This window comes from Rhinopithecus roxellana, chromosome 21 (assembly GCF_007565055.1).
Source record: "Rhinopithecus roxellana isolate Shanxi Qingling chromosome 21, ASM756505v1, whole genome shotgun sequence".
Lineage (NCBI taxonomy): Eukaryota > Metazoa > Chordata > Mammalia > Primates > Cercopithecidae > Rhinopithecus > Rhinopithecus roxellana.
Window position 1 is genome coordinate 44,031,077 of NC_044569.1, and position 22,875 is coordinate 44,053,951.

General features: G+C 36.9%; 1 pseudogene across 1 annotated transcript; it reads right to left on the bottom strand.

Moving 5' to 3' along the window:
• Window positions 1-359: 359 nt before the first annotated feature.
• Window positions 360-563, bottom strand: LOC115895504 (annotated as a pseudogene). Its single transcript, XR_004055705.1, has one exon. The product of XR_004055705.1 is annotated as a 60S ribosomal protein L39 pseudogene (transcript).
• Between the last annotated feature and the right edge of the window lie 22,312 nt (window positions 564-22,875).

Genomic DNA, 22,875 nt, shown 5'->3' on the forward strand with positions numbered 1-22,875 from the left:
CTGTGTCCCTGCAAAGGACATGAACTCATCCTTTTATGGATGCATTGTATTCCATGGTGTATATGTGCCACATTTTCTTTATCCAGTCTATCATTGATGGGCATTTGGGTCGGTTCCAAGCCTTGCTATTGAGAACAGTGCTGCAATAAACATACGTGTACATGTGTCTTTATAGTAGATTTTTATTTTTTGAAATGAAAGGCCTCACATATTTGTTACTGAACCCAGCCAACCAACGCATTCATAATAGATTTAGAGAGGAAAATACGTCGAACTCTCCAGAGAGTGATGACATTTTCAGTTTGATATGGTAATGTGATTGTGACCTTCAGACAGCACAAATGTATGTGCCATCTCGTGTGCAATTCCTTATAGACCCAGCTTGGTTCTTCTCCAATGTCTCCTTTTGGAGTTGTACCTTATTTTATTTCCAGTTTTCATCCGAATCCACTGGGGAATGGGACGATTTTGCTTTTGTTTCTTGGCCAGGAATCGCTTAATCCTGCAAGTCTTGTGAGAAGACATGGCGAGAAGTGGAGGCAAGAACACACCACGATGGCGGAGAAAGGAAAAGAGAGTAGAATGATTTATTATCCTTCAGGTATCTACCCAGTAATGGGATGGCTGGATCAAATGGTATTTCTGGTTCTAGATCCTTGAGGAATCACCACACTGTCTTTCACAATGGTTGAACTAATTTACACTGTCACCAACAGTGTAAAAGTGTTCCTATTTCTCCACATCCTCTCCAGCATCTGTTGTTTCCTGACTTTTTAATGATCACCATTCTAATTGGCATGAGATGGTATCTCATTGTGGTTTTGATTTACATTTCTCTAATGACCAGTGATGATGAGCATTTTTTTCATATGTCTGTTGGCTATATAAATGTCTTCTTTTGAGAAGTGTCTGTTCATGTCCATCGCCCACTTTTTGATGGGGTTGTTTATTTTTTAATTGTAAATTTGTTTAAGTTCTTTGTAGTTTCTGGATATTAGCCCTTTGTCAGATGGATAGACGGCAAAAATTTTCTCCCATTCTGTAGGTTGTCTATTCACTCTGATGATAGTTTCTTTTGCTGTGCAGAAGCTCTTTGGTTTAATTTGATCCCATTTGTCTATTTTGGCTTTTGTTGCCATTGCTTTTGGTGTTTTAGTCATGAAGTTCCTGCCCATGCCTATGTCCTGAATGGTATTGCCTAGGTTTTCTTCTAGGATTTTTATGGTGTAAGGAAGGGGTCCAGTTTCTGTTTTCTGCATGTTGCTAGCCAGTTTTTCCAGCACCATTTATTAAATATGGAATCCTTTCCACATTGCTAGCTTTTGTCAGGTTTGTCAAAGCTCATATGGTTGTAGATGCGTATTATTTCTGAGGCCTTTGTTCTGTTCCATTGGTCTATGTATCTGTTTTGGTACCAGTACCATGCTGTTTTGGTTACTGTAGGCTTGTAGTATAGTTTGAAGTCAGGTAGCATGATGCCTCCAGCTTTGTTCTTTCTGCTTAAGATTCTCCTGGCTGTACATGCTCTTTTTTGGTTCCATATGAAATTTAAAGTAGTTTTTTTCTAATTCTGTGAAGAAAGTCAGTGGTAGCTTGATGGGGACAGCATTGAATCTATAAATTACTTTGGGCAGTATGGCCATTTTCACAATATTGATTCTTCCTATCCATGAACATGGAATGTTTTTCCATTTGTTTGTATCGTCTGTTATTTCCTTGAGCAGTGGTTGGCAGTTCTCCTTGAAGAGGTCCTTCACATCCCTTGAAAGTTGTATTCCTAGGTATTGTATTATCTTTGTAGCAGTTGTGAATGGGAGTTCACTCATGATTTGGCTCTCTGTTTGTCTGTTATTGGTGTATAGGAATGCTTATGATTTTTGCACACTGATTTTGTATCCTGAGATGTTACTGAAGTTGCTTATCAGCTTAAGGAGATCTTGGTCTGAGATGATGGGGTTTTCTAAATATACAATCATGTCATCTGCAAACAGAGACCATTCGATTTCCTCTTTTCCTATTTGAATACCCTTTATTTATTTCTCTTGCCTGACTGCCTTGGCCAGAACTTTCAGTACTATGTTGAATAGGAGCAGTGAGAGAGGGCATCCTTGTCTTGTTCCGGTTTTCAAAGGGAAGGCTTCCAGTTTTTGCCCATTCAGTATGATATTGGCCGTGGGTTTGTCATAAATAGCTTTTATTATTTTGAGATACATTCCATCAATACGTAGTTTATTGAGAGTTTTTAGCATGAAGGGCTGTTGAATTTTGTCGAAGGCCTTTTCTGCATCTATTGAGATAATCATGTGATTTTTGTCTTTGATTCTGTTTATGTGATGGATTACATTTATTGATTTACATATGTTGTACTAGCCTTGCATCTGAGAGATGAAGATGACTTGATCGTGGTGGATAAGCTTTTTGATGTGCTGCTGGATTCGGATTGCAAGCATTTTATTGAGGAATTTCACATTGATGTTCATTAGGGATAACTGGCCTAAAATTTTCTTTCTTTTCTTTCTTTTTTTCTTTTTTGTGCTTCTGCCAGGTTTTGGTATCAGGATAACGCTGGCCTCATAAAATGAGTTAAGGAGGAATCCCTCTTTTTCTACTGTTTGGAATAGTTTCAGAAGGAATGGTACCATCTCCTCGTTGTACCTCTGGTAGAATTTGGCCATGCATCTGTCTGGTTCTCGGCTTTTTTTGGTTGGTAGGCTATTAATTACTGCCTCAATTTCAGAACTTGTTACTGGTCTATTCAAGAATTCAACTTCTTCCTGATTTAGTCTTGGGAGGGTGTATGTGTCCAGGAATTTATCCATTTCTTCTAGATTTTCTAGTTTATTTGTGTAGAGGTGTTTACAGTATTCTCTGATGGTAGTTTGTATTTCTGTAGGATCAGCCGTGATATACCCTTTATCATTTTTTATTGTATCTATTTGATTCTTCTGTCTTTTCTCTTTATTAGTTTGACTAGAGTTCTATTTTGTTAATCTTTTCACAAACCAGCTCCTGGATTCATTGATTTTTGGAGGTTTTTTGTGTGTGTGTGTATGTGTATGTCTCTGTCTCCTTCAGTTCTGCTCTGATCTTAGTTATTTTTTGTCTTCTGCTGACTTTTCAATTTGTTTGCTCTTGCTTCTCTAGTTCTTTTAATTGTGATGTTAGAGTGTCGATTTTAGATCTTTCCCACTTTTTTCTGTGGGCATTTAGTGCTACGAATTTCCCTCTTATCACTGCTTTAGCTGTGTCTGGTACCTTGTGTCTTTGTTCTCACTAGTTTCAAATAACTTATTACTTTCTGCCTTCATTTCATTATTTACCCAGTAGTAATTCAGGAGCAGATTCAGTTTTCATGTAGTTTTGCAGTTTTGTGTGAGTGAGTTTTTATGTTTGTTTGTTTGTTTGTTTTGTTTTGTTTTGTTTTGAGATGGAGTATCACTCTGTCTCCCAGGCTGGAGTGTAGTCACATGATCTCAGCTTACTGCAAGCTCCACCTCCTGGATTCAAGCCATTCTCCTGCCTCAGCCTCCCGAGTAGCTGGGACTACAGGCGCCTGCCACCATGCCTGGCTAATTTTTTGTATTTTTAACAGAGACCAGGTTTCACTGTGTTAGCCACGATGATGTCAATCTCCTGACCTCGTGATGCACCTGCCTCGGTCTCCCAAAGGGATTATAGGCATGAGCCACCACTCCCGGCCTTCAGTGAATTTCTTAATCCTGAGTTCTAATTTCATTCTTATGTGACCCCTCAGAAAAAGAGCTAGAGAAATAAATACTCCATTCCTAACATCCTCCTTTTTTTTTTTTTTTTTTTTTTTTTGGTCGCTTGTTCTCTGCAATAGCCGAACTCAAACAGAAGACAAGGGCAAAAGAGTCTATTGGTCTATTGGTACAGGTCAGGCTCCCTAGGCAGAGGAGCATGGCTCTGGCTGGGCAAATGGAAGCTCTCCAGCACAGCAATGTAGAGATTAGATAGAAGCAGCAGGAGTCTGGAGAGAAAATCAGCCTTCTCCCTGCTGTGTGACCCAGACCTTCTGTGAGGCTGTCTTCCTTCATCTATCATCTAAGGGTGATGACATGAACCTGCCTTAGAGTTGTTTCCAGAAATGACGAATAAAAATGAAAATAAAACATTGCACAGGCATAAAGTGCCATATGGATGCTTAACATTTGTGGCTATAGGTTTTAAATTCTGTAGGAGGAATGCCAAAAGGAGGGTGGAATGCATACCAGTCTGAGTGGCCCTGAGATGCCAGCTGTGGAGAAAAAGAGACTGGTAGCCTTATGTTTTTTTTTTTTTTTTTTTTTTTTTTTTTTTTTTTTTTTCTTTAGGGAGAGAAGATTGGTCCTTTCTATTATTTGGACAATACATATTATGGCTATAGGATACCAGAACAACCGATTGATTCAATGGCAATACCAATAAAACATAATCACATCAATTATTTACATTTCCTGATTCTAATATTTCTTTCTTTAACCAATTATATTGTTGTGATAGTAATGGTTGCCAAGTGAAAATAAAGATTTCTGACCTATAGACATGGAGATTCTGACTCTGCTTGTGAGGCATAGATCCGGGTAATTTTATAACAAGCTCCCCCGAGTGAATTTTATGACTGGGTTGGTTTGGGGTACACAGTTCAGTAAGACCTGGAGGCTTTACTGTGTCCATTCATTCCTCTGCCATAAAAGGGAATGATCTGGAGAGAAGAAGAAACCAGCAAGAAACGGCTTTACTCGTGAATGCAGTGATTTACTCGTGAATGCAGTGATTCAGCCTCCTAATGCAAACTACTGGCAGAATCAGTGATCGTAGACTACATGTTATTTGAAGGTACTAAAAGATTTCCACTTGAACATGCCCACCTCACTTCTTCTGCTACAGATTGGACCTGAAAATTCCCACATGACTTATTATTTTGCATTAGGACACTAACACCTCTTGTTCAAAGGTAATCATTATGTAGAAGCCAACGTGGCAGATTGGAAAGGATACTGGACTGGTGGTCAGAAAACCTGATTCTGGGATTTATTGTATTTCTTACACTTTTATTATCTTAAAAAGGAAGCAGAGGACTTTGAAAGAATCTTGTTCTACTTTTTTCTCATGCCCTTCAAGACCTCCGTTGTGATGTTTCTCCAGAATCTAGGATTTTTCTGCCCACTTTTAGAAAATCATTGCAAAAAGAAAATTTGAAATTCTACTCATGTTAAAAAGTCCTTTGATTCTGTGTATATGTGTATATATACACACACATATATACATATACATATGTACAAGTTAAAATATATACAAGTATACATATGTATACCCACATAGATAAAATATATATATATATATTAACAATTATGTTTTGAGCCATCAACTCAAAGTAATTTCTCAGGAAATTTAATCATCTAAAAATTCCCAGAGAAACTAGGTCATTTAATGAAGGTATTTTCATGCAGCATAGGAGTGAGGAAAGGAGGCAGAGGCTTTGAAGAGAAAGACCTGAGCAAGGAGCCGAATTAAAGAGACTGAGACATCCTGAAAATGGCAGAATATGAAGGCATGAGGCTTTTTGTCAAGGGGCGGAGTTCTAAGGTGAAATGGGAATAAATAATACATGGATAATGATACTACCAATTATATAATATTATGGACTTCTAAAACCTTGACATCCTTTTTCCCTTTTATCTTCATAACACTTCCTCAGTACAGGAAAGGCAAGTTGAATGTCTTTAACCTCTACATCAGGTTTCTCCATGTCGGTGCTACTGACATTTGAGGCCAGATAATTCTTCCTTGAAAGAGCTGTGCATTGTGGGATGTTTAGCAGCATCCCTGGTTAATACCCACTAGATGCCAGTACCAACCTCTTCCCCTAATTGTGACAACCAAAAATGACTCCAGATGTCGCCAAATGTCCCTAGTGGTGAAAAACAGTCTCAAATGAGAATCCTTGGTCTACCTGAAATAACTGACATTCAGGAAGCAATAAGACTTGACCGAAATCACACTGCTATTATATAATTTGTTCCAAAACCTGAGGTCTTTGTCTGCACAACGTGGTTTTAATAGAATAATTTTCTCTTCTTCATATTGTTTAATGGTATATGTGATCGTGGCAACAATTGTATCACCAAACCTTCCATACTGCCATAGGCCTTTCAGAAAATAAACTTCTGAGACTATTTTTTTTTTCTCTTCTCCAGCTTGAAGGAACATTTGCTGTAGAATTGAGCCCAGGGCTTTTGGGGGATGCTGGTCTTGAGAGTTGATAAATTTATAAAAGACATTTTTGGTCCATTATTAATTCATCTTCATGAATTACTAATTCATTAAGGCAAGATGTGATGCCTCCTATGTTTTCTCTTTAATATTTTCTGTTGAATCTTTAATAGATATTTAGACAAATTAGCTATTAGTTTATAAAGCCTCCTCATGGTAATAAATTTCTAGACTCAGAAACTGATACCATGGTCTATAATTTTGAAACTGATTGGATTGGTATTGGATAAGGAATTTATTGCTTTGAAGAGTTAAAGGATCAATACACTTGGAATAATGTGTCGGGTAACCATGCCAACACAACTTACATACAAAGCTAGAGGGCAAAGTGGTTTTAACATAATTGGCAGAAAGACAATTAAGTCAAGTTGTGACAAGATATAAGTCAAGATGATTCATTTGAAGCCGTCTGGTATTTCTTTGGCTGAAAAAAATTAGGCTAGCAGAGTAAGCATAACATCTAATAGGTAATTCTCTAAACAGTGTTTCCCAGAGTATTTCCATAAGAGGAAACTTTTTCATGTTTCCCCTTTTGCATTTGTGCTTATCCTATCCAATTTCTTCTCAAGGACTGTAAGAAACTCATTTATTTCATATTCAAGAGTTCAAAATGAATAAATATGCAGGAAAGTCATGGCAATCATATTCAAACGTGATAAAACTGTGATAATTGTTGAAGTTTCCTTTGGTGGGCCTTCCTCCTCCTCAGAACTTCTCTCCTTTCTGACTCTTCTTGCTTTTAACATGGCCTTTCATTAATATCAATCACTCCTAGCAAAAATCTCCAGAACGCTTTCCTCAATTGTACCCTATACCAGCAGTTCAAACTGAGGGACTCCTATCCCTGGGAGTATATGGAGACTCTTTTTAGGGGTACCCTGGCCTATACACTTTAAGTGAATTAATTTCCAGTACTTCAGTTTTCATATGTGCTGTTTCCTAAAGTTGATTTGCCTAAGGGGTCTGCAATTGAGATGTTAAACAATTGTTATTTTCCACATTCCTTTTCCTTTTCCATCTCACCCATCCAGAATTAACTATAGTCTATTGACTCAAGATGCTTTTTAAAAAGACAATAAATAAAGGGACAATTTAAAATATTGGTTTCTGGGAACTCTCCTCAAAATTCCAGCATATTTTAATAATTAACACTTTAAAATAATTTGATCACTCCTTTAATTATATTTAACAGGATGTAACTATAGTAATTTAATACTTATCATCATGCATTTTACATCAGTGTATGAACAATTTTACCTTTTCTTTGTATGCCACAAAATCATATTTTTGTTTCACTTCTTCCACAATATTTTATTCTAATATAATATTTATTTACATTCGAAAGTTGTATTGAGCACCTTTCACATCATATGTCCTTTCAATGACTATGTTATCTACCCTCTGTCCCTAAAGCTCTGATGTTATAAAAAATTCATCTGGATAGAGTTTTATTATAATTATTGTTAATATATGATTATGGAAAACAATGAAACGCATTATGTATTATACTTTTTAATGCAAAAATAGAACAAATGATAATATGTCTACAAAAAGACTCATACTCTCGAAAATATTTGAAGACATTTATTCTGAGCCAAATATGAATGACCATGTCCTATGACACAGCCCTCAGGATATCCTGAGAACATGTGCCCAAGGTGGTCGGGTTGCAGTTTGGTTTTATACATTTTAGGGAGGCATGAGACATCAATCAGATACATTTAAGAAATATATTGGTATGGTCCAGAAAGGTGGGACAATTCAAAGTTTGGGGACAGCTTCTCGGCTGTAGATAAATTTAAACAGTTTTCTGGTTGATGGTTGAGTTTGTCTAAAGACCTGGGATCAATAGAAAGGAACATCTGGGTTGTGATAACAGGTTGTAAAGACCAACGTTTTACTACATAGATGAAGCTTTTTTAAAATTAATTTTTTATTATACTTTAAGTTCTAAACATAGGTTTAGCATATGTGCACAACATGCTGGTTTGTTACATAGATATACAGGTGCCATGTTGGTTTGCTGCACCCATCAACTTGTCATTTATATTAGATATTTCTCCTAATGGTATCCTTCCCACAGCTCCCCAAACCCTGACAGGCCCCCGTGTGTGATGGAACCTGCCCTGTGTCCATGTATTCTCGTTATTCAGCTCCCACCTATGAGTGGGAACATGCAGTGTTTGATGTTCTGTTCTTGTGATAGTTTGCTGAGAATGATGATTTCCAGCTTCATTCATGTCCCTGCAAAGGACATGAACTCATCCTTTTTATGACTGCATAGTATTCCATGGTGTATATGTGGCACATTTTCTTAATCCAGCCTATCATTGATGAACATTTCGGTTGGTTCCAAGTCTTTGCTATTGTGAATAGTGCCACAATAAACATATATGTGAGTGTGTCTTTATAGTAACATAATTTATAATCCTTTTGTTTATACCCAGGAATTAGATTACTGGATCAAATGGTATTTCTAATTCTAGATCCTTGAGGAATCGCCACACTGTCTTCCACAATGGTTGAACTAATTTATATTCCCATCAACAGTGTAAAAGCATTCCTATTTCTCCACATCCTCTCCAGCATTTGTTTTTTGCTGACTTTTTAATGATAGCCATTCTAACTGGTGTGAGATGGTATCTCACTGTGGTTTTGATTTGCATTTCTCTGGTGACCAGTGATGAGCATTTTTTCATGTGTCTGTTGGCTGCATAAATGCCTCCTTTTGAGAAGTGTCTGTTCATATCCCTTGTCCACTTTTTGATGGTTTTGTTTTCTTGTAAATTTGTTTAAGTTCTTTGTAGATTCTGGATATTAGCCCTTTGTCACATGGATAGATTGCAAATGTTTTCTCCCGTTCTGTAGATTGCCTGTTCACTCTGATGATAGGTTTTTTTGTTTGTTTGTTTTGCTGTGCAGAAACTCTTTAGTTTAATTAGATCCCATTTGTCAATTTTGGCTTTGTTGCCATTGCTTTTGATGTTTTAGCCATGAAGTCTTTGCCCATGCCTATGTCCTGAATGGTATTGCCTAGGTTTTCTTCTAGGGTTTTTATGGTTTTAGGTCTTACGTTTAAGTCTTTAATCCATGTTGAGTTAATTTTCATATAAGGTGTAAGGAAGGGATCCAGTTTCAGCTTTCTACATATGGCTAGCCAGTTTTTCCAGCACCATTTAATAGATAGGGAATCCTTCACCATTTCTTGTTTTTGTCAGGTTTGTCAAAGATCAGATGGTTGTAGATGCATGGTGTTATTTTTGAGGCCTCTGTTCTGTTCCATTGGTCTCTATATCTGTTTTGTTACCAGTACCATGCTGTTTTGGTTACTGTAGCCTTGTAGTATAGTTTGAGGTAAGGTAGCATGATGCCTCCAGCTTTGTTCTTTTTGCTTAGGGTTGTCTTGGCAATGCGGGCTCTTTTTTGGTTCCATATGAAGTTTAAAGTAGTTTTTTCCAAATCTGTGAAGAAAGTCATCGGTAGCTTAATGGGGATGGCATTGAATCTATAAATTACCTTGCGCAGTATGGCCATTTTCACGATATTGATTCTTCCTATCTATGAGCATGGAATGTTTTTCCATTTGTTTGTATCCTCTGTTATTTCCTTGAGCAGTGGTTGGTAGTTCTCCTTGAAGATGTCCTTCACGTCCCTTGAAAGTTGTATTCTTAGGTATTTTATTCTCTTTGTAGCAATTGTGAATGGGAGTTCACTCATGACTTGGCTCTCCATTTGTCTATTATTGGTGTATAGGAGTGCTTGTGATTTTTGCACATTGATTTTGTATCCTGAGACTTTGCTGAAGTTGTTTATCAGTAAGGAGATTTTGGGCTGAGACGATAGGGTTTTCTAAAGATACAATCATGTCATCTGCAAACAGACAATTTGACTTCCTCTTTTCCTAATTGATTACACTTTATTTATTTTTCTTGCCTGATTGCCCTAGCCAGAACTCCCAACACTATGTTGAATAGGAGTAGTGAGGGAGGGCATCCTTGTCTTGTGCTGGTTTCCAAAGGGAATGCTTTCAGTTTTTGCCCATTCAGTATGATATTGACTGTGGGTTTGTCAAAAATAACTTATATTATTTTGAGATACGTTCCATCAATACTTAATTTATTGGAAGTTTTTAGCATGAAGGGCTGTTGAATTTTGTCGAAGGCTTTTTCTGCCTTTATTGAGATAATCATATGGTTTTTGTCATTGGTTCTTTTTATGTGATGGGTTATGTTTATTGATTTGTGTATATTGAAGCAGGCTTGCATCCCAGGGATGAAGCCCACTTGATCATGGTGGACAAGCTTTTTGATGTACTCCTGGATTCGGTTTGCCAGTATTTCATTGAGGATTTTTGCCTCGATGTTCATCAGGGATATTGGCCTAAAATCCTAAAATTCTCTTTTTTTGTTTTGTCCCTACCAGGCTTTGGTATCAGGATGATGTTGGCCTCATAAAATGAGTTAGGGACGATTCTTTCTTTTTCTGTTGATTGAAATGTTTTCAGAAGGAATGGTATCAGCTCCTCTTTGTACCTCTGGTAGAAATCGGCTGTGAATCCATTTGGTCCTGGACATTTTTGGTAGTCAGGCTATTAATTATTGCCTCAATTTCAGAACCTGTTATTGGTCTATTCAGAGATTCAAATTCTTGCTGACTTAGTCTTGGGAGGGTGTATATGTCCCAAAATTTATTAATTTCTTCTAGATTTTCTAATTTATTGGCGTAAAGGTGTTTATACTATTCTCTGATGGTAGTTTGTATTTCTGTGGGATCAGTGGTGATATCCCCTTTATCATTTTTTATTACATCTATTTGATTCTTCTCTCTTTTCTTCTTTATTAGTCTTGCTAGCGGTCTATGTATTTCATTGATCCTTTCAAAGAAACCAGCTCCTGGATTCATTGATTTTTTGAAAGTTTTTTTTGTGTCTCTGTCTCCTTTAGTTCTGCTCTGATGTTAGTTATTTCTTGCCCTCTGCTAGCTTTTCAATTTGTTTGTTCTTGCTTCTGTAGTTCTTTTAATTGTAATATTAGGGTGTTGATTTTACATCTTTCCTGCTTTCTCTTGTGGGCATTTAGTGCTATAAATTTCCATCTACACACTGCTTTAAATGTGTCCCAGAGATTCTGGTACGTTGTGTCTTTGGTTTCAAAGAACATCTTTATTTTTGCCTTAATTTTGTTACTTATTCAGTAGTCATTCAGGAGCAGATTGTTCAGTTTCCATGTGGTTGTGTGGTTTTGAGTGAATTTATTAGTCCTGAGTTCTAATTTGATTGCACTACACAGATGAAGCTTTTAGGTAGCAGGCTTCAGAGAGAATAGGCTGCAGAATATTTCTTATCAGACTTATGACAATGGATGTTGGCAAAATGCTTCAATTTTATTACTCAAAACAATTCACAACTTCTTTCAAAACCTACCTACTTTGTGTCCTCATCAGATGAATACAATTCTTAATTAATCTCAGCTCAAATATTATTCATTGGTGAAATGTAACATACTTTTTTCTTACAACAGTACTTGAACCCAAATCCTTTGAAATCTTGAAACTTTTATGGAAGTGACTAGAGTGTGGCATTTTGTTAGGCATAATTTTCTATAATTCATTCTGTTTCTTATCCTTGAATTTTCTGTGAAGGATCAAATAACTTCAGAAAATGTGTCTACCCTAATTCGTATTTTTAGGTATGAACTTTTTAGTTTTAAAATATTAAATTTGCTTTCATTTTTAAGATATCATATTTCTATAGACTATGTTCATTGAGTGAAGTAAGGTACAAAGACATTATCCAATTCTGTGTTTATCTGTTTCTTCTATGTTCAAGGGAAATCTACAAGGGCTTCTACTGGCAAAGAGAGATGGTGAGAGATTATGAATTAAAATTCTTGGGGGACACATATCTTGAATTTCAGTTGTTCTAAATGTGTTCAGGCATCAGGGAGAAATTGATCCAACACAAATGTAACTGGTGGTTCGAGGTCATTTCTTAAATATAGCCAGAGCTTCATTGTAGAAATTTCACACATAAGTAAATGATATAACAAAGATTGCAGTAATCCTGTTGTTTTTTTCTATTTTGTCAAGATTTTTTCCCTCTGTATAGAAAAAAATAGATGTCTTCAAGAATTAATTATCCTTCTCCTCTTTAATTGATGGCCCTGAACAAGTAAAGCTGTTGTTAGATTGTCTTTAAATTTTGTATTTCTGTGACTTCTCTAAACATTTACTCTTAGATATACAGTCATGTGTCACAATGATGAGGATATATTCTGAGAAATGCATCATTGGGCAATTTTGTCATTATTTTGTGAATATCATAGAGTGTGCTTTCACAGATCTAGATGGTATAGCCTACTACATACCTAGGCCATATGGTATCACCTATTGCTCCGGGGGTACAAATATACAGCGTGTTACTCTGCTGAACACTGTGGGCAATTGTAACACAATGGTACATATTTGTATATTTAAACATATTTAAACAAAGAAACTGTATAGTGAACATATTGTATAAAAGATAAAAAAAGGTACACTTGTATAATGCTCTTATTATGAATGTAATTTGCAGGACTGGGAGTTGCTGTGGGGTGAGTCACCGACTGAATGGAGAGTGAATGTGAAGGGTTAGGACACAACTGTACAATACTGCAGACTCTATAAATACTTACACTTATGCTACACTAAATTTATTTTTAAAATATTTTATTCTTTGGTAATAACTTTGGATCATTGCAACTTTTTTACTTTATAAACTTTTTAATTTTTCAATTTTGGACTCTTCTGTAATAAAACTTAGTTAAAAACACAAACACATTGTGCAGTTGTACAAAAAAATTTTTCTTTTCTTGTATCTTGATTCTATAATTTTTTTATATTTTTAAATTTAAAAAATTTATTCTTAAACTTTTTTATCAGAAACAAAGACAAAAACATACACATTAGCTTAGGCCTACACAGTGTTAGATATGAATTCAAAATTTCTCTTCAAAGAATCAATATATTAGTATGTTCAATTCTTTGCCTTCTAGTTTTTTTTTTTTTTTTTTTTTTTTTCTATTTGAAAGAAAAACTTTTATTTTAGCTTTAGGGGTACATGTGAAGGTTTGTTACACAGGTAAACTTGTGTCACAGGGCTTGTTATACAGGTTATTTCATCACCCAGGTACTAAGCCCAGTACCCAATAGTTGTCTTTCTTGCTCCTCTCCTTCCTCCCACCCCCCACCCTCAAGTAGACCCAGTGTCTACTGTTTCCTTCTTTCTGTTCATAAGTTCTCATCATTTAGTCCCCACTAATATATGAGAACATGTGGTATTTGGTTTTCTCTTCTTGCGACAGGTTGCTGAGAATGATGGTTTCCAGCTGCATCCATGTCCCTACAAAGGACAGGAACTCATCCTTTTTTATGGCTGCATAGTATTCCATGGTGTATATGTGCCACATTTTCTTAATTCAGTCTGTCATTGATGGACATTTGGGTTGGTTCCAAGTCTTTGCTATTGTGAACAGTGCCTCAATAAACATATGTATGCATGTGTCTTTATAGCAGCATGCTTTATACTTCTTTGGGTATATACCCAGTAATGGGATGACTAGGTCAAATGGTATTTCTAGTTCTAGATCCTTGAGGAATCGCCACACTGTCTTCCACAATGGTTGAATTAGTTTCCAGTCCCACTAACAGTGTCAAAGTGTTCCTATTTCTCCACATCCTCTCCAGCACCTGTTGTTTCCTGATTTTTTGATGATCACCATTCTAACAGGTGTATCTCATTGTAGTTTTGATTTGCATTTCTCTGATGGCGAGTGATGATGAGCATTTTTTCATGTTTCTGTTTGCTGCATAAGTGTCTTCTTTTGAGAAGTGTCTGTTCATATCCTTTGCCCACTTTTTGATGGGATTGTTTTTTTCTTGTAAATTTGAGCTCTTTGTAGGTTCTGGATATTAGCTCTTTGACAGATGAGTAAATTGCAAAAAATTTTCTCCCATTCTGTAGGCTGCCTGTTCACTCTGATGGTAGTTTCTTTTGCTGTGCAGAAGCTCTTTAGTTTAATTAGATCTCATTTGTCAATTTTGACTTTTGTTGCCATTGCTTTTTGTGTTTTAGACATGAAGTTCCTGCCTATGCCTATGTCCTGAATGGTATTGCCTAGGTTTTCTTCTAGGGCTTTTATGGTTTTAGGTCTAACATTTAAGTCTTTAATCCGTCTTGAACTAATTTTTGTATAAGGTATAAGGAAGGGATCCAGTTTCAGCTTTCTACATATGACTAGCCAGTTTTCCCAGCACCATTTATTAAATAGGGAATTCTTTCCCCATTTCTTGTTTTTGTCAGGTTTGTCAAAGATCAGATGGTTGTAGATGTGTGGTATTATTTCTGAGGACTCTGTTCTGTTCCATATGTCTGTATCTCTCATTTGGTACTGGTACCATGCTGTTTTGGTTACTGTAGTCTTGTAGCGCAGTTTGAAGTCAGGTAGCATGATGCTTCCAACTTTGTTCTTTTGGCTTAGGACTCTCTTGGCAATGTGGGCTCTTTTTTGGTTCAATATGAACTTTAAAGTAGTTTTTTCCAATTCTGTGAAGAAAGTCATTGATAGCTTAATGGGGATGGCATTGAATCTATAAATTACCTTGGGCAGTATGGCCATTTTCACGATATTAATTCTTCCTATCCATGAGCATGGAATATTCTTACATTTGTTTGTGTCCTCTTTTATTTCATTGAGCAGTAGTTTGTAGTTCTCCTTGAAAAGGTCCTTCACATTCCTTGTAAGTTGGATTCCTAGGTATTTTATTCTCTTTGAAGCAATTGTGAATGGGAGTTCACTCATCATTTGGCTGTTTGTCTGTTATTGGTGTATAAGAATGCTTGTGATTTTTGCACATTGATTTTGTATCCTGAGACTTTGCTGAAGTTGCTTATCAGCTTAAGGAGATTTTGGGCTGAGACAATGGGGTTTTCTAAATATACAATCATGTCATCTGAAAACAGGGACAATTTGACTTCTTTTTTTCCTAAATGAATACCCTTTATTTCTTTCCCTTGCCTGATTATCCTGGCCAGAATTTCCAACACTATGTTGAATAGGAGAGGTGAGTGAGGGCATCCCTGTCTTTTGCCAGTTTTCAAGGGGAATGCTTCCAGTTTTTGCCCATTCAGTATGATATTGGCGGTGGGTTTGTCATAAATAGCTCTTATTATTTTGAGATATGTTCCATCAATAGCGAATTTATTGAGAGTTTTTAGCATGAAGGGCTGTTGAATTTTGTGGAAGGCCTTTTCTGCATCTGTTGAGATAATCATGTGGTTTTTGTCTTTGGTTCTGTTTGTATGCTAGATTACATTTATTGATTTACATATGTTGTACTAGCTTTGCATCTGAGAGATGAAGATGACTTGATCGTGGTGGATAAGCTTTTTGATGTGCTGCTGGATTCGATTTGCCAGTATTTTATTGAGGCTTTTTGCATTGATGTTCATCAGGGATATTGGTCTAAAATTCTCTTTTTTTTGTAACCTTCTACTTTTAAACTTAACTTCCTCATAAAGCAACCTTTTCTGATTACCTGCTCCACCTTGACTCATTCCAGTTACGTGTTGCACCCTGACTCATTCTGATTACCTGCTCATTCTCCACCCTGACTCATTCTGATTTCCTGCTCTGCCATAACTGTTTTTCCTGCCAAACCACTCGCCCCATCACTCTCCTTAACTTAGCCAATCAGAATTAGTTTAGCCTGTGCGGTCTAACACTAGCCACTAGGGGAGTGACATGGCAGCAGGGGTCACGTGCGTCAGGAATAAGACCCCTTATTCCTCCGTTTTCCAGGTGTGCGCTCACTATTGCTCCATCTGTGAGGGCTCACCCTTCTATGGAAGTAAACTGCCATGCTGAGAAGAAAAAAAGAAAATTTTATATTCAAGGGCTATTTCTTTTGTGGCGCTAAAGCTTTATTTATAACAACAGGAACAGAGTCATCAATATAACTGTCTTCCATCTCCGCATCTTATCTCACTGGAAGATCTTCATGGCTAGTAGCACCCATGGAACTGTCAGCTTCTACTACAACAATGCCTTTCTCTGGAATCTCTCCTGAAGAACCTGCATGAGGGTGTTTTACAGTTTTTTTTTAATAATTAGAAGGCATGCACTCTACCAAAAAAAAGCGTAGTAGAATAAATACATAAACCAGTGACAATTGCTTATTATTATCTGGTATTATGTACTGTACACAGTTTTATATACTATACTTTCACATTACTGGCAGTACAGTAGATTTGTTTACACCAGCATCACCACACACGTGAGTAATGCATTATGCTGCAATGTTAGGACTGTTACAACCTCAGTCAGGCAATAGGAATTTTTCAGCTCCGTTATAATCTTATGGGATTACTGTCATAGATGTGGTTTTTCATTGACCAAAACATAGCTATGCAATGTATGACTGTGTATGAAATATGGAATGGAGGACTTTTAAAAATAACCCAATAGACTCTGAAGAAAGGCAGCATCTAGTAAATCTTTTTATTCCTAGTACTTCACATAGTATCAGTGTCATAGTAGGCAATAAATAAAATTGTGCTCAGTTTTCTAAATCAACACATCTTCATTCCAAGGACCAGTTTTAATATATCAAATACAAGTCTACCAATAAATGAATTATCCAAATAATTGATGAAAACCGTCAGAATGATTCATACAATTGCTCCAGGGTCTATTTAAAGTTTTACAATATAGACCCACCCGTAAGTTCAAGATTACTGCAAAGACAACTTATAGCTTCTTTTTAAAAAGCTCTTGATGATGTATAGACTTAAGCTGCTTAAATATATTACATTTATCCAACCTTGCAAATAATTCACAGACAGGGGCAATAAAATATCACAGTTTTAATCCTTACCACTCTCCATGTTACCATTTAAAATGAGGCTGTGTTTCCCAGAAAGACTGAAGCAATTATGTATGTGTAGATTGAAGCCCTTCTTGTTTTAGTCTCTGCTTCTTTGTAGTAAAGAAAAACATTATCTACTCTCATTAAATCTAAACTTCAAGATGGTTACGAGAGGAGAGGAATCATTGTAGAATGTTTGCATTCTACTAAAGAGAGAGATCCTGTCTGGAATGTTAGCCTCCGCCCCCCCCCCCCCCTTTTTTTAAGACCTCTGTCAAAACATATTTTCTTGAGTTCTGTCATAAATGATATCATATAATGGTTTTGGTCCCAAGTTCAATCTGTAAATAGTATGCTCACAGCTGGTGAATCTTATGTCTTGCTTCTGGCTTGCAGTGCTTCATTTTATTTAAGAATAACATCAGCTCAGAGTTGTAACTGGGACACAGACTTGATAAACTTGGTACACTGAAGTCTGTAAACCTACAACCTGGACTTGATACCTAGCTGCGCTGAGGTCTGAGTTCTGCTACACCTCCCTTTCCCTAATGTGCACTTTTTTCTTTCTCTCACATGGCCATATGGTGAGAGATGGCTCCTACAACTTAATGTTAGTCAATAACACTGTACAATCTAAGCATGATTTATTTTCTCCTGATTAAAAAAACAGCACACTGCCTCTCTACCTGCTTATCTTGCAAACAATAAATGCAACCACAACAAAAACTCCTGCATCAAGTTATCTTTTATTGTTAGGGATCCTGGATGAGAGGTCTGAAGAACAAGAGTCTCAGTTCTCAAGAGCTGAGATCCAGAAAGAACTCAGAAACCATTTTCAGGATCCAAAACCAGTGTCTTCAAAAGAATGGCATTGTGAGTTAGTTCTAAAACGATACCTAAAGTGAGGCCCAGAAGTTGATAAGAAGCTCTCTTTAGAGGTATCATAAGAAAAGTGTGATGGTGTTATTAGGAAAGATTTTGCAGAAAAGTCTCAGACTTTTAAGTTTTCAGAGACATCTACATCTTCCAGCCTCATACGTGCTAAGCTGCCAAAAGATGAGCTTGGTCTAATGCTAGGACATTGATAGGGGCTGGCTGAGCACCAAATTTCCAAGCTTTTCCAGATTCTATTCAAGCTGGAAAAAAATAATCAAATAAATATAATTTAACAAATGCCTACAAGTGCATGGAATTTCATCTTTGCTTTAGAGACTGTAAAGAAGTCCAAAGTGTCCTGACCTCCCAGAGTTTATTGTCCAGATGCAGAGAATAGACATACACACATGAAACAGTAGCAGACATAAACACACATAAAAAAGATTTTAAAAAGACAGTAGAGTATGTTATTAAATTCTACAAGACATGGAACAAATTCCAAGAAAGCTGGTATTTCAGAGAAAGAGAAGTAACGAAGGCACCAGGGTCATGGGTCTTGAGCAAATCTCAAAACAGAGAGTTTGTAAGTAAGCAAAATAAAGAAAGGAGAACTTTCTGATCAAGAAAAAAGCGGCATGAAACTGGCATGTTTGAGGTTCAGTAATGAAACAAGACTAGCCTTAGCAGAGCATACTTGAAAAGGTTTTTATTGTTCTGTTAAATTTCGTAAATTTCCCTGAGGGGGGATACAGCAGGTGTGTGAAGGAATTTTATACCCCTCCATTCTCATTACACATGCATATTCTAAATAGGGATTTGTAATCCTTGTGTAACAAAAGTGAATGTTATAAAGGGTCAGGATAGCCCAGTGGTTAAAATGCAAAGAGCTATAAAACCACACTGCCTAAAATTAAATCCTGTCCCATTTCTTCCGTTTAACTACCTGTATAACCTTGAAGAAATTACTGTTTTCCTGTACTTCAGTTTGTTTTGTTAAATGATGTAATATAATCCATCTGATAGGGGTGTTAGTAATATCTGCAAAGCATTTAGATAGCATTATCAGTAATAATTACCATCACTATCACCAACAACAAAATATAACAATAAATTTTAGCAACCATTATGAAGCTGTTATAAAACTTTTATTAAAAGAGAATTGACTCCTCTGAAAAAAGAATAAACCTTTTGATATGAAAGTTGAGATCCTGAAATCTAGCTGTGTATAGGGCCAAACCCCAACACTGTTTAGGCTGCTGTACATTGACCATTTGACCATCTCTACTAAAAATACAAAAATTAGCCTGCCGGGCGCCTGTAATCCAAGCTACTCAGGAGGCTGAGGCAGGAGAATTGCTTAAACCCAGGAGGCGGAAGTTGCAGTGAGCTGAGATCGCACCACTGCTCTCCAGCCTGGGCAACAGAGCAAGACTCTGTCTCAAAAAAATAAAATAAAATAAAATAAAATAAAATAAAATAAAATAAAATAAAATAAAATAAAATAAAATAAAATTACTGACGGCGTTGTGTTCCTATCAGGGAAGGAGGCAGAATATGTGATGCTAGTGACTTAGTGAGTTGAAGGTGAAGTAGGATTTTTCTGCGCTTCTTTGCTGGGCTCGTAGCAGAGCGTCTACCCAGCGGCGTCTGGTCTGCGCTCTGGGCTATGGCTTCCGCCACTGCAGGTTCAACCCTTGGTGGGAAGGAGCGAGTGAGCAAGCATGGGGTCGGCCTGGCTGCTTCCAGCACTGAGCAGGAGTAGGATCCGTGCATAGCCTACGGCCAGACAAGGCATGTTGCCCCGAGGGGAATGTGGCAGCACCCAGACAGGGGTGCCCGTGACCCCAAAGCCCCGTAGAGGGTGTTACAGTGTGCTAATTAGCTCGTTCAGTAACCCATCTGCAGCCCCACGGACAGTGGCCCGTTAACAGCTCAGTCAGCCCCTTGCCCCACTCTGGCTCATGGCTCTGGGACTGGCTGGACCCTGCCGCTGTTTCCCTTGTGTGAGACGGCTGCTCTCCATGATCGAGGGCAGAGGGCCAATGTTCCAGCCTTTCTGGGTACCACATTTGGTGGGTCTCAGGCTTTTCTCCTGCATCCGGAAAGAATGAAGTCACACTGACAAATTGAAGGGTGATGAGAATAGAGAATTTTACTGAGCGATGAAACAGTTCTCAGCAGAGAAGGGAGGTGAAGATCAGGTCGGGTCATCGCTCTCAGTGTGGCTGAGTCTGGGTTTTTTTTTTGTTGTTTGTTTGTTTGTTTTTATAATAGGCACAGGATGGGGGAAAGGCAGGCTGTAAGTAGTATTGGAAAAGGTAACATTCGATTGGTTAAAAAGATGAAAGAACCTATCAAAAAAGAGTGGGCAAAGAGGAACAGTAGTTTTCACTCTGGGTGGCATGTGTCATCCAGAACCAGCAGTCCAGGCTGATTTTGACTTGAAGTTGGGGTTTCACCAGGGACCTGCCCCTATATCAACCTACGCTTTTGTCTGCCTCCCACCGCTATCAAAGGGTTCTAAGAAATTTCCCACTGTCATGCAAGAAGAAGTCAAACAAAACAATACAGATGATCAGACCAATCCTAAGTAGTATTTGCATCTTCAGGACAGTTTCTCTGATTTCTTCAACACATTAATGGCGATTTTTTTAAAGGACAAGGTTGTCTGAGTTAGATTAAAAGAGATTTGAGAGTAATAGAACCAGTAGTATAATAACAAAAGACTAAATTATAGTCTCTCCACAAAATCTTAATTAAACCATAGCTACGACTACATGTAAAGAATGCTGAAAAATTCAGGTGTAAGAAGGGAAATAAATGTCCTAAACCAGCAAAGTCATCTATCTCTACAGCCCATATAGAAAAAAAAAAAAAAAAAAAACAAAAAAACAAAAAAACAAACAAACAAACAAAAAAAGAAAACAACAACAACAAAAATACACACACACACACACACACAAATCAGCAATTGCGTTGAAGAGAGTGCTGTGTGGTTCTACTGGTAAAAGAACACAGATAGCATCAACCAGAGTTTACTCATAGGAGCAAAGCACCCTCCCCTGAGTCAGAAAATGTTGAGAAAAATTCTGAGACCTGTTAGTGTACTGTTTCCTGGAGAGTCCATAGAAAGGGGCTCAAATTGTTGAACAGATGGAACAGTTCTTAAGAATAATACTCATGGGGAATATGGAGGCATCTTGGAAAAAGGAGGTATCTCTTGAATAAAGATGTTGGTAATGGAAAAGAAGAAATGGAAGGTAGAATCCACAATAAAATAAGAGAGTAAGAATCAGAAGGCAGATGAAAATAAATTAATGAAAGAGATGCCCTTTGTTAAAGAAATTGTGCCTTAGTACAGCAACAAAAGAGGGCGCTATTAAACTATGAAACTAAGTAAGTCACTCTGACCTCTCTGTTTAGAATGGCTACGAATCCAATAAAAACTATGAATTTTTTAAATTAATTAATTAATTTATTTATTTATTTTTATTTTATTTTATTTTGTGACACGGAGTCTGGCTCTGTCGCCCAGGTTGGAGTCCAGTGGCACAATCTCGGCTCACTGCAAGCTCCACCTTCCGATGCACGCCGTACGCCTGCCTCAGCCTCCCGAGTAGCTGTGACTACAGGCCCCCGCCACCACACCCGGTTAATTTTTTAGTAGAGACGGGGTTTCGGGGTTTCACCGTGTTAGCCAGGATGGTTCCGATCTCCTGACCTTGTGATCTGCCTGCTTCTGCCTCCCAAAGTGCTGGGATTACAGGCGTGAGCCACCGCACCCGGCCAAAACTAACTATGAACTTAAATAAAGAGAATTCAATATCTGTATGGAATTTTATATAAGAAGAAAACAAGGTGAAACTCAAAATTTTCAGCAGGCATAAACGCTAGTAACAACCACACACACACAAAAAAAAAATTGTGAAAAAGGAAAAAAGCTAAACTCAACAATATAAATTAAATATAGTTAGATAAATCATAATGGAAATGAAAAAAAAGTCAGGAAGATGTAAACGGAGGTGACAAAACTCAAGAAAAAGTGAAGAAAAAGATTATAATAGAAAGAATACTACATTGCATTATTTATTGAATGATCAGGGTTAGAATAGCTATAATCAAATTATTACAATAACTAGCATGGAAAATAGTAATGAAGTAAGGGGTACATAAAATACCAATGAAAAGAGTCTAAAAATAACATAAATGATAACAAGGATTAAATTTAAAGTGATCAATCTAGAACACAAGGAAAGAAGATTCAATATATGTATTATTGGAGTTACTGAGAAGTGAAACAGAGCAATTACATAGAACTAAAGTTTAAAAGTATATTGAGAGTTTTTTTATACAATTAAAATAAATATGACTGAATATACATATAAGTAGAAGTTGCTGGTCAGCTCTGAAATATATTCTAGTAAAATCAAAAGTAAAAACTAAATAAAGTAAATTTAAGAAAAGTTTAAAAACAAAGTGATAAAACTATTTTTTTTGGACATCTAAGTGAAAAACAAAACTGAGAAATGGGTAATAATCAATTTGGCATATGACTTCGCAAGAGAAACAAAGTAAATATCTTAACATTTTAAATCTGGGAAAGAAAACACAAGCCAAGAATCCTATATCCAGGGAAACAAATCTTATAGCATCAAGGCTATAAAAAATAAGTTTAAAATTGTTAAGAATATTATAATCACAAACCTTTTCCGAAAAGTCAGTGGGAGAATAGTGCTGATTCAATCAAATAAATATTGGGGAAATTGACAAATATGAGGTACTGAGTATGTTGTACTGTAATTCTAATCCTAAAACAAAAGT